The sequence below is a fragment of the Mus pahari genome, chromosome 7 (assembly GCF_900095145.1).
Source record: "Mus pahari chromosome 7, PAHARI_EIJ_v1.1, whole genome shotgun sequence".
In the NCBI taxonomy this organism is placed as follows: domain Eukaryota; kingdom Metazoa; phylum Chordata; class Mammalia; order Rodentia; family Muridae; genus Mus; species Mus pahari.
In genome coordinates, this window is record NC_034596.1 from 11,834,596 (window position 1) to 11,846,642 (window position 12,047).

Below are 12,047 nucleotides of genomic sequence, written 5' to 3' on the forward strand. Positions count from 1 at the left end.
TGGCCTTTAGAAATTACTGACAAGACAAGCAAGCCAGCAGTGACTGAGTGAATAGGAGATGAACAGGATTTTGACCACATAGGACCTTGACTGTTACATGAAACCGGGACATGGCCACTAGAGCAAGGGGGTGCCTCCTGTCTCACTGCATCTTGTAATAAGGACAGCCACAACTGCGTGAAGGCTGAAGCACAGGAGACAGAAATACATGAAGGTTTGAGATCCTCCCATCAGCACCCACCGTGGTCCCGCTGAGAAGTACAGAGGCTAGAGAGATGGCTTAGGAATGAAGAACCAGGCTGATCTTTCTGAGGATCCAAGTTAAGTTCCGGGTACTCACATGGAGACTCACAGCAGCCTCTAACTCCAGTTCCAGGAGATCTGATGCTCTCTTTTGGCCTCTGCAAGAACCGCGTGCATGCATATAGTACACGGGCAAACATACATATTGTCTTAGTCAGGATTATTATTGCTGTGATGACACACCATGACCTAAAGCACCTCGGAGGGCTTAATTGGCTCACACTTCCACATCATAGTCCATCACTGAAGGAAGTCAGCACCGGGACACAGACAGGGCAGGAACCTGGAGGCCTTAGCGCATGCTCCAGGGGGCCCTGGAGGAGTGGGGCTTCCTGCCTTGCTTTGCCTGGCTAACTCAGCCTGCTTTCTTATAGTACCTGTCCTACCCACAACGGGATGCCACTCCACCCCCATCCATCACTAAGAAAATGCCCTACAGTCTGATCTTATAGAGGCATTTTCTCAGTTGATGGTCTTTCTTCTCCAGTGACTCTAGCTTGTGTCAAGCTGACATGAAATTAGCCGGTACAAAGGACCCCATTTCAAGTTGGCACACAAACACATTACTAATAAGCCACAACCCTTTCTTTCTTATTCATCCCCATGATCTCACAATAAAAACATAAATAATTTTAAAAGTCTCACAGTCTCCACAAATTCAAAAAAATTAAAAAATTCAGTCTCTCTTTAAAAAAAAATCCAAAATCCTTAAAAGTTCAAAATCTCTCAACTGTGGGCTCCTGTAAAAAAAAAAAAAAAAAAAAAAAAAGCAAAATTAAATTAAATACTTTCTTACTTCAAGAGGGAAGAACCAGGGAACAGTAACAATCTGAACAAAGCAAAACTCAACTCTAATGTAAATAATGTGTAAATGATTGTTGTCCAATGTCTGGGATTTGCTCTCCAAAGGGCTAGGGTCACCTTTCTGGCTCTGCTCTCTGCAGCACACATAGCTTGTCTTCTAGGCTCCAGATGGCTTCAGGCCATGGTTGCTGCTGTTCTTGGTGGACATCCCGCGGTACTCACATCTTTAAAATATTGGAGTCTGCTGCGGCAGCTGGGCTGCTCTTTCACCAATATCTTCTTCTGAGCTCTCTTCAGGTTCTCTGGCTCTGTCACACACTGCCAAGCCTCAACTGGTCTCCATGACCCCTTCATGCCTTCAAAATCAATACTACCTAGTGATTCATACACTACCAAGTTCAGCCACCAGCAGGAAGTATAACCTTGGTCACTTCCGGAACACAGCTTCTTTGTGCTGACTCCTAGGAAACAGCTCCTAGAAGGCTTCACCTCAGTGATGCTGGTCTCTTGCTAACCACAGCTGGTTCTTTAGCTCCAGCTACCAGCATCCATTATCCCAGCAAGACAAAGGTTTCACTTTAGTGGTTCTTGTCTCTTGCTAAGCACAGCTCATTCTTCAGCTCCAGCTAACCAGAATCACAGACTCTTCGCATAAATAGCCTGGTAGAGTTTTTGCTTCCCTCTGAAACTTCACAATCCAGGCTCTCATCATCTGCGCTGCTCTCAAAATTATCTTCCAAGCTCCTACAGAACATCCCCCTGAGCTCTCAACATTTAATAGTTTTTCTAGATCAAAGTTCCAAAGTCCTTCCACAATCCTCCCCAGAACAATATGATCAGGTCTGTTGCTGTAATACACCACTATCCTGGTACCAATGTCTGCCCTAGTTAGGGTCACTATAGCTGTGATGAATCACCATGACCAAAAGTAATTTGTGGAGGAAAAGGTTTATTTGGCTTATACTTTCATATCACTGTTCATCACCAAAGAAAGTCAGGACAGGAACTCATACAAGACAGGAACCTTCAGGCAGGAGCTGATACAGAGACCATGGAGGGGTACTGCTTACTGGCTTGTTCCTATGCTTCTCTATAGAATCCGGGAGCACCTGCCCAGGGATGGTCCACCCACAATGGGCTAGACTTTCCCCCATCGATCACTAATTAAGAAAATGTCCTACAGCCTAATATTATGAAGGTATTTCCTCAATGGATGCTCTCTTCTCCAGTGATTCTAGCTTATGTCAAGTTGACATAAAACTAACCAGTGGATACATAACATTTTAAGATAAGTAAGTCTTAAAGAAATAAAGACAGACTACAGAAGATAACTTAGGAGTGTTGAGCCCTAAGTAGGACATCTATCACACACACACACACACACACACACACACACACACACCCCTCAGGAAACATAGAAGAGGGGACACAAAGATCCTAAGAGGTACATATCTTCTGGGTATGGCATGGCCATTGCATTGATGAGCTCGCTCACATGAAACAAGATCATGTCCTTCTAGCGGGGATGGAGAAAAAGACATGCTAATCCCCACCCCTACCTGCAGAGCTTTGCCAGTTAGAAGCTGATGATATCAGGAGACTTACTTGTCCTCAGGAAGTGACCTGCGTGCCCGTGGACGGTCTGACACCTGTGCACATACAGGCAGTGCTGATTGGACTCGGTGGCTTATGAAAAACGGACATGAAATTGGAACAAGGGTGTAGTGAGGGGAGTGTGGGCTTTATGTGATCAAATACATTGTATCCATGTGTGAAATTATCAGAGAATTATTAAAAAAGAATGAACTCAGAGGGGTGAAAGGTCATTACTGGAAGTTTCGAGTGCTCAGCGACAGCCATTGTTCTTAACAAGCTTTATTCTCCAGTCTCCTTTGTAACCTCATGGAGGTTACAAAAGCCATGATAAACTCGCGATTTTCAACTCCACAGCCCGCTGGGCAGCAGCCAGCACAGATCAAGGCAAGAATCATTATTTATTCATTTTAAAGTGATGTATTGAGTGCCTATGTCATGCCAAGAGTTAGTTACCTGTGGTTGCCCTGGCAATAACTTCAGTTGAACTCAAGCAGGACTTGCAAGCCCCAAGCTAAGAAGCTAAGTAGCATCCAGGGCGGGATGCTGCCAGGCAGCAGTGGTTAGCAAAAGAACACAAGCTTTGCAGTTAGAGAAATCGGTGCTCAGAGCATAGCTTGCCAATCACAGCTATGCGTAGCTAGCTTATTCTATAATCTTACTGTTATCAGGGTCCTGACAGCTATTCCTTCTACACCTGATTCATTGTCTTCGAACCCCCTGCCTTCCAATCACCGCTCTTAAGTCCCACTGTGAACGAGGCTCAGTTTCCAACAGGGACTCCAGTTCTAGGGAGGTGGTAAGCACACAGTCCAGTCTCACCAATCATTACTAAATCCCCCGTCTAAGTGTCACCACAGGACCTAGAATCTAACTGTCACAATTGTGGTACTGTATTGTGGTTCTTGTTCAAACGCAGCTCTATTTCTGCTGGACGCAGGGGCCACAAGCCTGGGACTGACCAGCATAAAAATGTCAATAAAGCCACCCAGAGGATAGCAGAGGCTAGGAACTCAGAGAAACCACGTCCCATGGCCATCTCACATATTCCTTGGATAGATTCCTTCTAAGGGCACTCTCGTTGGTGTTCCCTCAGATGTGAGCTCACCCCTTCTCTTTTGTGGTTAAGCCAGCATTTCTATCTCAAAATACTAACTGCTCCTCACCCTTCCTGTGAACCCCTGGGGTGGGTTCCTCTGGGACAGAAGCTCCCCTGAGTCTCTGCCATCCTCACACTTGTCATTCTCTCGTGCACTCTTTCTCTCCTGTCCACTGGGAGGAAGGTGCTGCTCATTTCTGTGGCAGTGGTCAACGTCAGCATTTTCCTCCATCACTCGCTCTCCATCTGATTTTCTGAGATGGAGTCCCCCACAGAACCCGGAGCTCTCGGATTTTGCTGCCCTGTCTGGGAGAGAATTACAGGGATCCTCCTGTTTCTGCCTACCCCACTGATGGGATCACAGGAATGAAATGCCTGCTTCCAAGCCCAGCTTTTTATCTAGAGGCTGGGGCTCTGAACCCAGGTCCTTACACTTGCGTAGGCAGCGCTTTGCCCACTGAGCCATCTCCTGCAGCCCAAAAGTTGCTTCTTCGAGGAAGGCACAAGCTTAAGGACAGCAGAACAGAAAGCCAGAATGAACCTGAAGAGCTCATGACAGAGTGTCAACTTTATCAGCTTCAAACTAACGGCTGCCTCTGTACCTCTTTTCAAGAGAACATACAATGAGTCCTTTGTGCCTGAGCTCCTGTTGAGAGTACAGTGGTATGTGACGGCACCTAATACTGATGAATCTACTAGTCACATCAGTATTCATGGGTTTCATTGTCTTTCTTTCCATTCTCATCATAAAATGAACCAAATCCACGCTCAACATTTTGAGCAATGGACGGGAGCCAGATACTGAGGTAGCACACTCTAGGAGATAGAGCCATTTTACAACTGATCAAATACAAATGCCTGTTCATCACTTTCTTGGGGGCAATGGGTGGATTTTTTCTAACTTATAATATAGGAATTTGAGATTATTAATTTCAAAAAAGAATGAAAGCTCCTTTTAACAAAAAAGTTAAAGACCTTCTCTGCATCCCATAATGGCAGGTGGGAAGGTTCTGGGGATCAGGGCCACTGCCCTGCACCTTCCTGCCCAGAGCCCCAGGGGATCAAAAGGCTGAGAGAATGGGAGGCTACGCTTCTGCAGAAAGGCCCCTGGCTCTTGAAATGAATGACCAACTTCTTTAACAGACTTCTCCCTCCCGGCTCACATTCCCCATGGTTGGTGAGGCAGAAAATTCACAAGAACAAAGCTCTTGCCCTAAAAAGATCTTTTCAACTTAGGGTCAATTCCACATCTGAAGCTTCCCCGGGAGTCACCTTTAAATTGAGAAGAGGGGGGAAAGCAGCTGTTGCATTTGCGCCTGGGAGAACCACACACGAATGTGCATTAGTGTCTGCCTGCCACACACACGTATTCTTCCTGGGAAATTCACACATGCAGAGGTCCAAGTAGCCTAAGGAGGTGGGGGAGTGCCCAGAGGACATGGGTATCCAAATCCCTGGATTCCTTGTCCTACCATGGTGAGTTCAGGGTAGCTTCTGGAAGCCTCAGCTTGCACTAGGCTCCCCTCACAGCTCCTACACAGCCAAGGCGATAATATGTGTGAAGACCAGCTATCTTCCCTGTTCCTGGAACAGGTTACACTTCACACCAGTTTGAGCATGTGGCAGTATCTATCCTACTGAATATTATCTGGGTTCCCTTCTCTTCCGGCCTCTCGGGATCCAGAGTTCATTAACCTCAATATTTTTCACATTTTACTCATAGGGAATGGCAGAAATCTATGTTCTACATGGAGGTAGGACCTTGAACTCTGTTCCTAACCTACCACTCTGGGGGGTGGGGGTGGGGAGGCTGGATCTGGGGGTTCCCTTTGATCAGATCCATCTGAGGAGGGGCCAGTCCTGGCTATAAGCAGTCTCCATCTCCCTGGGAATCCAGAATTGGGACAGGGCAGATGAGTTCCCACCTGGTACCCAGGGCCAGGTCAAGGTGATCAAGTTTCTCTCCAACCAGAAGCACCATCCCTTTGGCTCCAGGGTAATAAACCCAGCATCAGGGCTTGAGCTGTAACCCGGTTCATTTCTGGGCCAAATCTCTGAAGCTGAAGGGTTTATTTTTAAGGACTAGCAGTTTGCTGTTTCCAGCTTCTCTCATCAGAAATTGTGCGACTCAGCTCGATCTGCATTGGAAGCATAATTTATCATTGTACACAGATGGTGGCGAAGGATGGGGAGGAGTGTGCTTTTCATTTTAGTTCAGCAAACATTTCCGGAGCCTTTCTTGTGTGCCAGGCACAGAGTAAAAGTACTAGGGATGTGCAAATGAGTGACAGGGGTTCCTGCTCCCTGAGCACTTACAGGCTAAGTAGGGAGCTAGAGAGGCAGCCTGAACATTGACACTAACTCTGCCTTCATCCAGAATCTTCCTTCTGACTTTCCCTACTGGAGTCACCTTGGGAAAATGACCTCATCTCTTTCTAAACAGCTTTGCCAGCTTTGATAATCTTTGTGAAACACGACTCTCTGGTTCCATTGATTTTCTTCTGTTGTTTCCATTTTTTGTTTATTAACATCTACTCTAATCTTTATTGTTTCCTTCCGTCTGCATGCTTTGGAATTTATTTTTTTCTCTTTCTTCCCCCTAGTTCCTTAAGATGGGAATTTAACATGAGATTCTCTTTTTATCTTGAATTTTAAAAAATTATGCGTATGTATGAGTGCCTGCGGGTATGTATGTGTGCTATGGGCGTGACTAGTGTCCTCTGAAGCCCAAAGGGGAGTCAGATCCCCTAGCACTGGAGTTACGAGTGGGTTCTGGGAACCAAGTTCAGGTCCTCTGCAAGAGCAGCAGGTGCTCACTCTGAAGCCCTGAGCCATCTCCCTAGCTTCCATCTTCCCCCCTGTTTAATACAATGATTCACAGCTATAAACTTCCCTCTAGCCACTAGCTTCCCCTAGCTGTCTTTGACATTACCGCTTTCACCTTTCTCAGAGCAGTTTCTAATGCCTCTCAGGATCTCTTCTTTGACACGGTGGCTCCATCTCTTCCTTGTGCTTGTTGACTCTAGTGATGCTCTCTGTTGTTGACCTCCAAGTTCAGTCCAGTGTGTTTGGTGCCCGTGTGGCTCAAAAAGTCTTTTGGGCAGACTGAGGTGGGTCTATGGACTACCATATCCTGGGGAATGCTCCCTGTGCACTAGAGGGATATGTATTCTGTTGTTGGGGGCCTCTAAAGATCGAGTCTTCTCAGCTTATATTCTGCTAGTTATAATTAAGTCTTTCCAGTTCTGGTTGAAAAACAGGTATTGAAGTATCCAACTAGTAATCGTGAATTTTTACCTTGTTACTTTAAACCACAGTTTCCTTAAAGGACAATAATTATTCCTGCTTTACAGAAAGAATTAAAAATACACTGGGTGGTGGTACATGCCTTTAATTCTAGCACTTGGGAGGTAGTGGCAAACAGATCTATGAGTTCAAGGCCAGCCTGGTCCACAGAACAAGTTCCAGGATAGCTAGAGATAGACAGACAGACAGAAGATGGGTGGGTGGATGGAGAGAGAGAGAGAGAGAGAGAGAGAGAGAGAGAGAGAGAGAGAGAGAGAGAAACTAAGACACATCCTGTACAGTGAGCACTGCTGCAGTGGCTCTGGATGACTGGCAGTGCACAGTGATGGGGAGAAAGCTTTCCATCCAGTAGCTGGCTGGTTCTGGGTTACAGCTACATAGTTTCAGTCTGGAAAACACAAACCCCTCTAAAGGAGATAGTCAAGGCTCGGCCCTGTATGACCCCACGGCCTAATTTCCAAGACGTATATATCTCCCATCTTTAAAAAATAACAAAAATAACAAGCTAACATATTCTAGCTTGTCATCCTAACTCTGCTAGCAGGTCCCTCACAGAAGGGTCGTGTCACTTGTCTATTCCTCTCTCCCTCTTGCCTCCCTTTCTTTTCCCAGTTTAACAAATGCTTACTAGCAGCCCTGGCCGGGTCATACTCTGCCCTGGGTCCAGAGGATGCTGAAGGTGGGCCTGCTTTAAACGCCCTTCTCTCTGCAGCAAGAGGTAGTATGTCTAAGCAGGTAAATAAAATGCAGGAAGCATACACTTTGGGAGGGGAAGGAACAAAAGGTTTAGAGCACACAGAAAGACAGAGGCGACCTGCCTAGTAGGGAGGAGATCATGAAGGAGCAGGAAGAGTGGTTCCCAACAAAGCACTACCAAAAACTGACAAGAAGTGCAGTCCTCAACAGCAGCCTGAGTTTCATAACCCTCCCTGCCCCTGCCAGCCCTCTTAGGTGGGAGGGGCCCCGGGGAGGAGAAGGAGGAAAACAAGAGGATGTTACACTAAGTGAGTCATCCAGCCTCAAATAACCGAGAGCTGCTAAAGCAGAAAGGTCTCAGCTTGGAAGTGTGCCAACTTCAGCGCGGCAAAAATAGCCACGATGAATTCACATATTTCTCTGCGAGTGTCGGTCCATCGTACCAGTGAAATCTCAGCCACAGCAAATTGGAACTTGGGGCCCATATGCTCAAAATCATGCTCAGATTTTGGTCAAAGGTTTTCTTGAGAAAGCTAAAAAAAAAAAAAAAAAAAAAAAAGCAGTATTTTTCTACTGAAAGTGGTCTATTCTCCCATTCTGTTGGGGTTATTACACCATGGGATATTGTTTCCGGCTTGGAGTGGAAAGTCTCTCGGTGTTTTTCTGTTGGAGGTCTCCATCATTAAGTCAGTTGGAAAACGCCATGATGTGAGAGAATGCCTGCACACTGTAGAGGGAGAAGAGGCAGGGTAGCCCAGAAGCCTCTCGCTAGAGCAGTGGTTCTTAGCTTTCCTAATGCCGTGACCCTTTAATCCAGTTCCTCATGTTGTGGTGACCCCCCCAACTATAAAATCATTTCATTGCTACTTCAGAACTGTAATGTTACCACTGTTATAAATATCTGATAGACAATTCCTTTGGTGACCCACAGGATGAGAACCACTGCTCCAGCAGCACCGACCAGGAATAGGTAGGAGACAGTTTTAGAGACTTTAGAGCTAATTTATAATGTGTTGGGGAGACAAAGAGATGAGATGAGGTTTTCCTGGAGGGGCACAGCAGGAAAGCCCACCTTCCAGGGCTTGACAAACTCAACATCCAAGACTCTTGGGCCTCGGGTTCCTTACCTGCAAAAAGGATAGCACTGGCTCTTACATGAGTCAGAATCCAAAATATCTGGCTTCTGGGTAGCATTCAAGGGGCTGGGTAGGATGACTCAGGGCCCTGACACTGTAAGATCCTGACCGTCAAGAAGGTGGGAAGATGTCCCAGCAGGCAACAGCATAAGAATAAAGGCAGTCCTAGCACCATTACTTTCCAGCCATGTCATCTTTAAACTAATAGCTACCCTCGTGGTGCTGCTTAAACTTCCTCATCTTTAGAAGGGAAATGTGAAGGTAACCTAGCTCATGGGTTGTTAGGACTGAACCAGGATGGGTACAGAATGATGGCAAGTTCACAGTATAGACCAATAAATGTTACTTATTGTTTTTACATGGGGTGGTGGTGGTATGAATTGAGAGGATTTAAGGAGGAAGGTTGGGAAATAAAAACATTTAAGTGTCTATCTTAGTTTGGATTTAATTAATAGAGGCCTATCTCATTTTCTTGGGTGGGTTTGACACAGATTGATAAACTGTAACACTGAGTGTATGTTTAACTGTGTACTCAGTGATAGAAAGCACACAAATACCTGCCACAGATTTAAATGGCCCCAGCAGAGGATGCTCTTGAGTTGGTGACTCAGTTCTCCTGCTTCCAGCACCTAAGAAGCCTTCATTGATAGCAGAAGGTATTTAGCTGGTGAGATGGCTCAGCACTCACGAGCATTTGTTGCTCTTGCAAAGGACCTGGGGTTGGTTCCAGCACTCATGTCATTTATAACGCCAGTTCCAAGAGATACAATATAAGAGCTCTACAGGTACCAGGCACATAAAATATTCACACATATCAAGGAAAAAAAAAAAAAAAAAAAGATAGGAAGGAAGAAAAATAGAAGTCACTTGCCGAGAAGGGAGATTCTGAAAGACCATCCACATTTTGAGTGTTCACATAAGTCCCCATGAGCTGCTGACTAGGCTCATTGTCCGAGCTGTGCAAGCCCACACATCCTGCCCTTGTCCTCACACATACCCACCCACAGGCAGGCAAGTCCACCAGGGCCATTCCACAAATTTCTAGCATGCTCTCCAGGGGCAGTGGTGTAATTCCTAGATCAGCTGCATAGGAGGCAGGAAGGCCAGTGGGTGTCAGCAATGATACCCACCTCGCTTCGTTCAGAGCTGGCCTTTCAGAGACAGGCAGAATCAAATGAAATGACTGAGAAAAAGCACTCCAAGTTCTGGAGATGTTAATGAGCACAGCAATTAGCGTAAGCACGATCCTGACATGTATGGAAAATCTTTATGTGGAGAAGTCTCCAATGGTGGGCCCAAGAGAAGGCTTGGGGTGGGGGGTGGTCCACCATACTGTGACAGGAGGAACCACCCAGGCACTAACCATGTGGGGCCAATTCGCTAAGGAAAAAAAAAAAAAAATCCCAATTCACACTTCTTGGCCTTCAAGATCTAGGTTAAAAAAAAAAAAAAAAAAAAAAAACCACAGCCTCTGACAAACGCAATGGGGAAATAATTCCTTGGAATCTGTGAATTTGCTTAGATGGGGAAGAGGCAAGTCATGTAATCCTTAAGTGACCCCAAGTGGTAAAAATACACCAACACATGTGTTCAGACCTTTGTGGGTATTTACAGCGCGACACTAGCACCACCTAGTGTACAGAACTGGGAAAGGAGCCACAAGCCCACACACCCTGACTCTGGTCGTCTCCATTAGCACATCGGTTTTATTCTGCAGTGTTTCTTGGTGCTGGGTTGTGAGCCAATAGCGGTGGGAAAATGAGTAACAATTTATGGATGGACACACATTACAAGATTTGTTATTACAGCCTACAGCACTAATACCAATATTTTAAGTAAACAGTATGTAATGATACGGATATGATCCAATTTCTCCAAATTGCCTGGCTTTTAATGCCAAACAAAATATCTCAAGCTGTAGTCTGAGACTAAGCCAGTCCTCGCTCAAGCATGTCTGAGGGTTCTTTAGCAAGCTCTTGTAAGTCTGACTGCAGCTAAGCATGCCATCTCATGAACTTTAAATGGCTTCTACAGGGATTTCTTGCTAGCCCCCATTTGCAACAATTCCCTCACAGTACAGGATCTGAACCAGTTCTCACCACTCCGGTACCACTTTATCTAAACACAGAATTCCCCTTTTATGTCCATTCAGACTTTAAGTAGCTAACCTCTGAGAGCAGCCAGGGAGTCACCTATGTGGGAAAGGAAAAGCCAAACTCATGGACATCACTACCCCAGCATTCAAGTAGTAGTCTCTCTCCTCTTCTAATCAGTTTTCTATCCCAGATTCTCTACAAAACCCTGAATGCACACGCACACACACACACATGTGCATGCATGCATGCATGCATAGGGATGGATCTGGCTCCACTTGCTAACAGCTTGCTAACATCACCTGGGATACCCAAGGCCTACTCCACCCAGAGCTGTCAATGCAGAGTTCCTGGAGGCAAGGTACAGACCCTGCATTTCACTTAAGGAACCTGGCTGTCATGTCCTTTGAATCATCTTTAGGATAAAACTTTGCCATGAGAAAACTTCTGTTTCTCCAGTGGTCCCTCTGCAATCTCAGTTGGCTAAAACGCAGATATTCTGGGTTCCGTCCTTGAACAAACTCTGGTGTGAGCAGGTTAAAGAGAAGTCTGTAACTATTACTGGGCGCTGCAGACCTCCCACACTGCAAGATCTCCCAGATTTCTCTCAATTGATTAACCAGAAGTGGAATATCAGTAACAAAGTAACTAAGGCTTTAAAGGATTTTATTTATTTTTATTATTTTTTTTTTAATTTTTTTTTTTTTTTTTTCGAGACAGGGTTTCTCTGTGTAGCCCTGGCTGTCCTGGAACTCACTCTGTAGACCAGGCTGGCCTCGAACTCAGAAATCCGCTTGCCCCTGCCTCCCAAGTGCTGGGATTAAAGGTGTGTGCCACAAAGGATTTTAAATGAATCTAAAACAACTGAACAGAAATTGACAGCAAAATACTTAATCTTTTCCTCCCTTAAAGGAACCAACCCCCTATAGTGCCCTATCTCCCCCCACCGGAGAGGAACCCTATGAACCCCCCCCCCCCACACACACACACATGCCCAGGAACCCTTTAGTTCCCTCA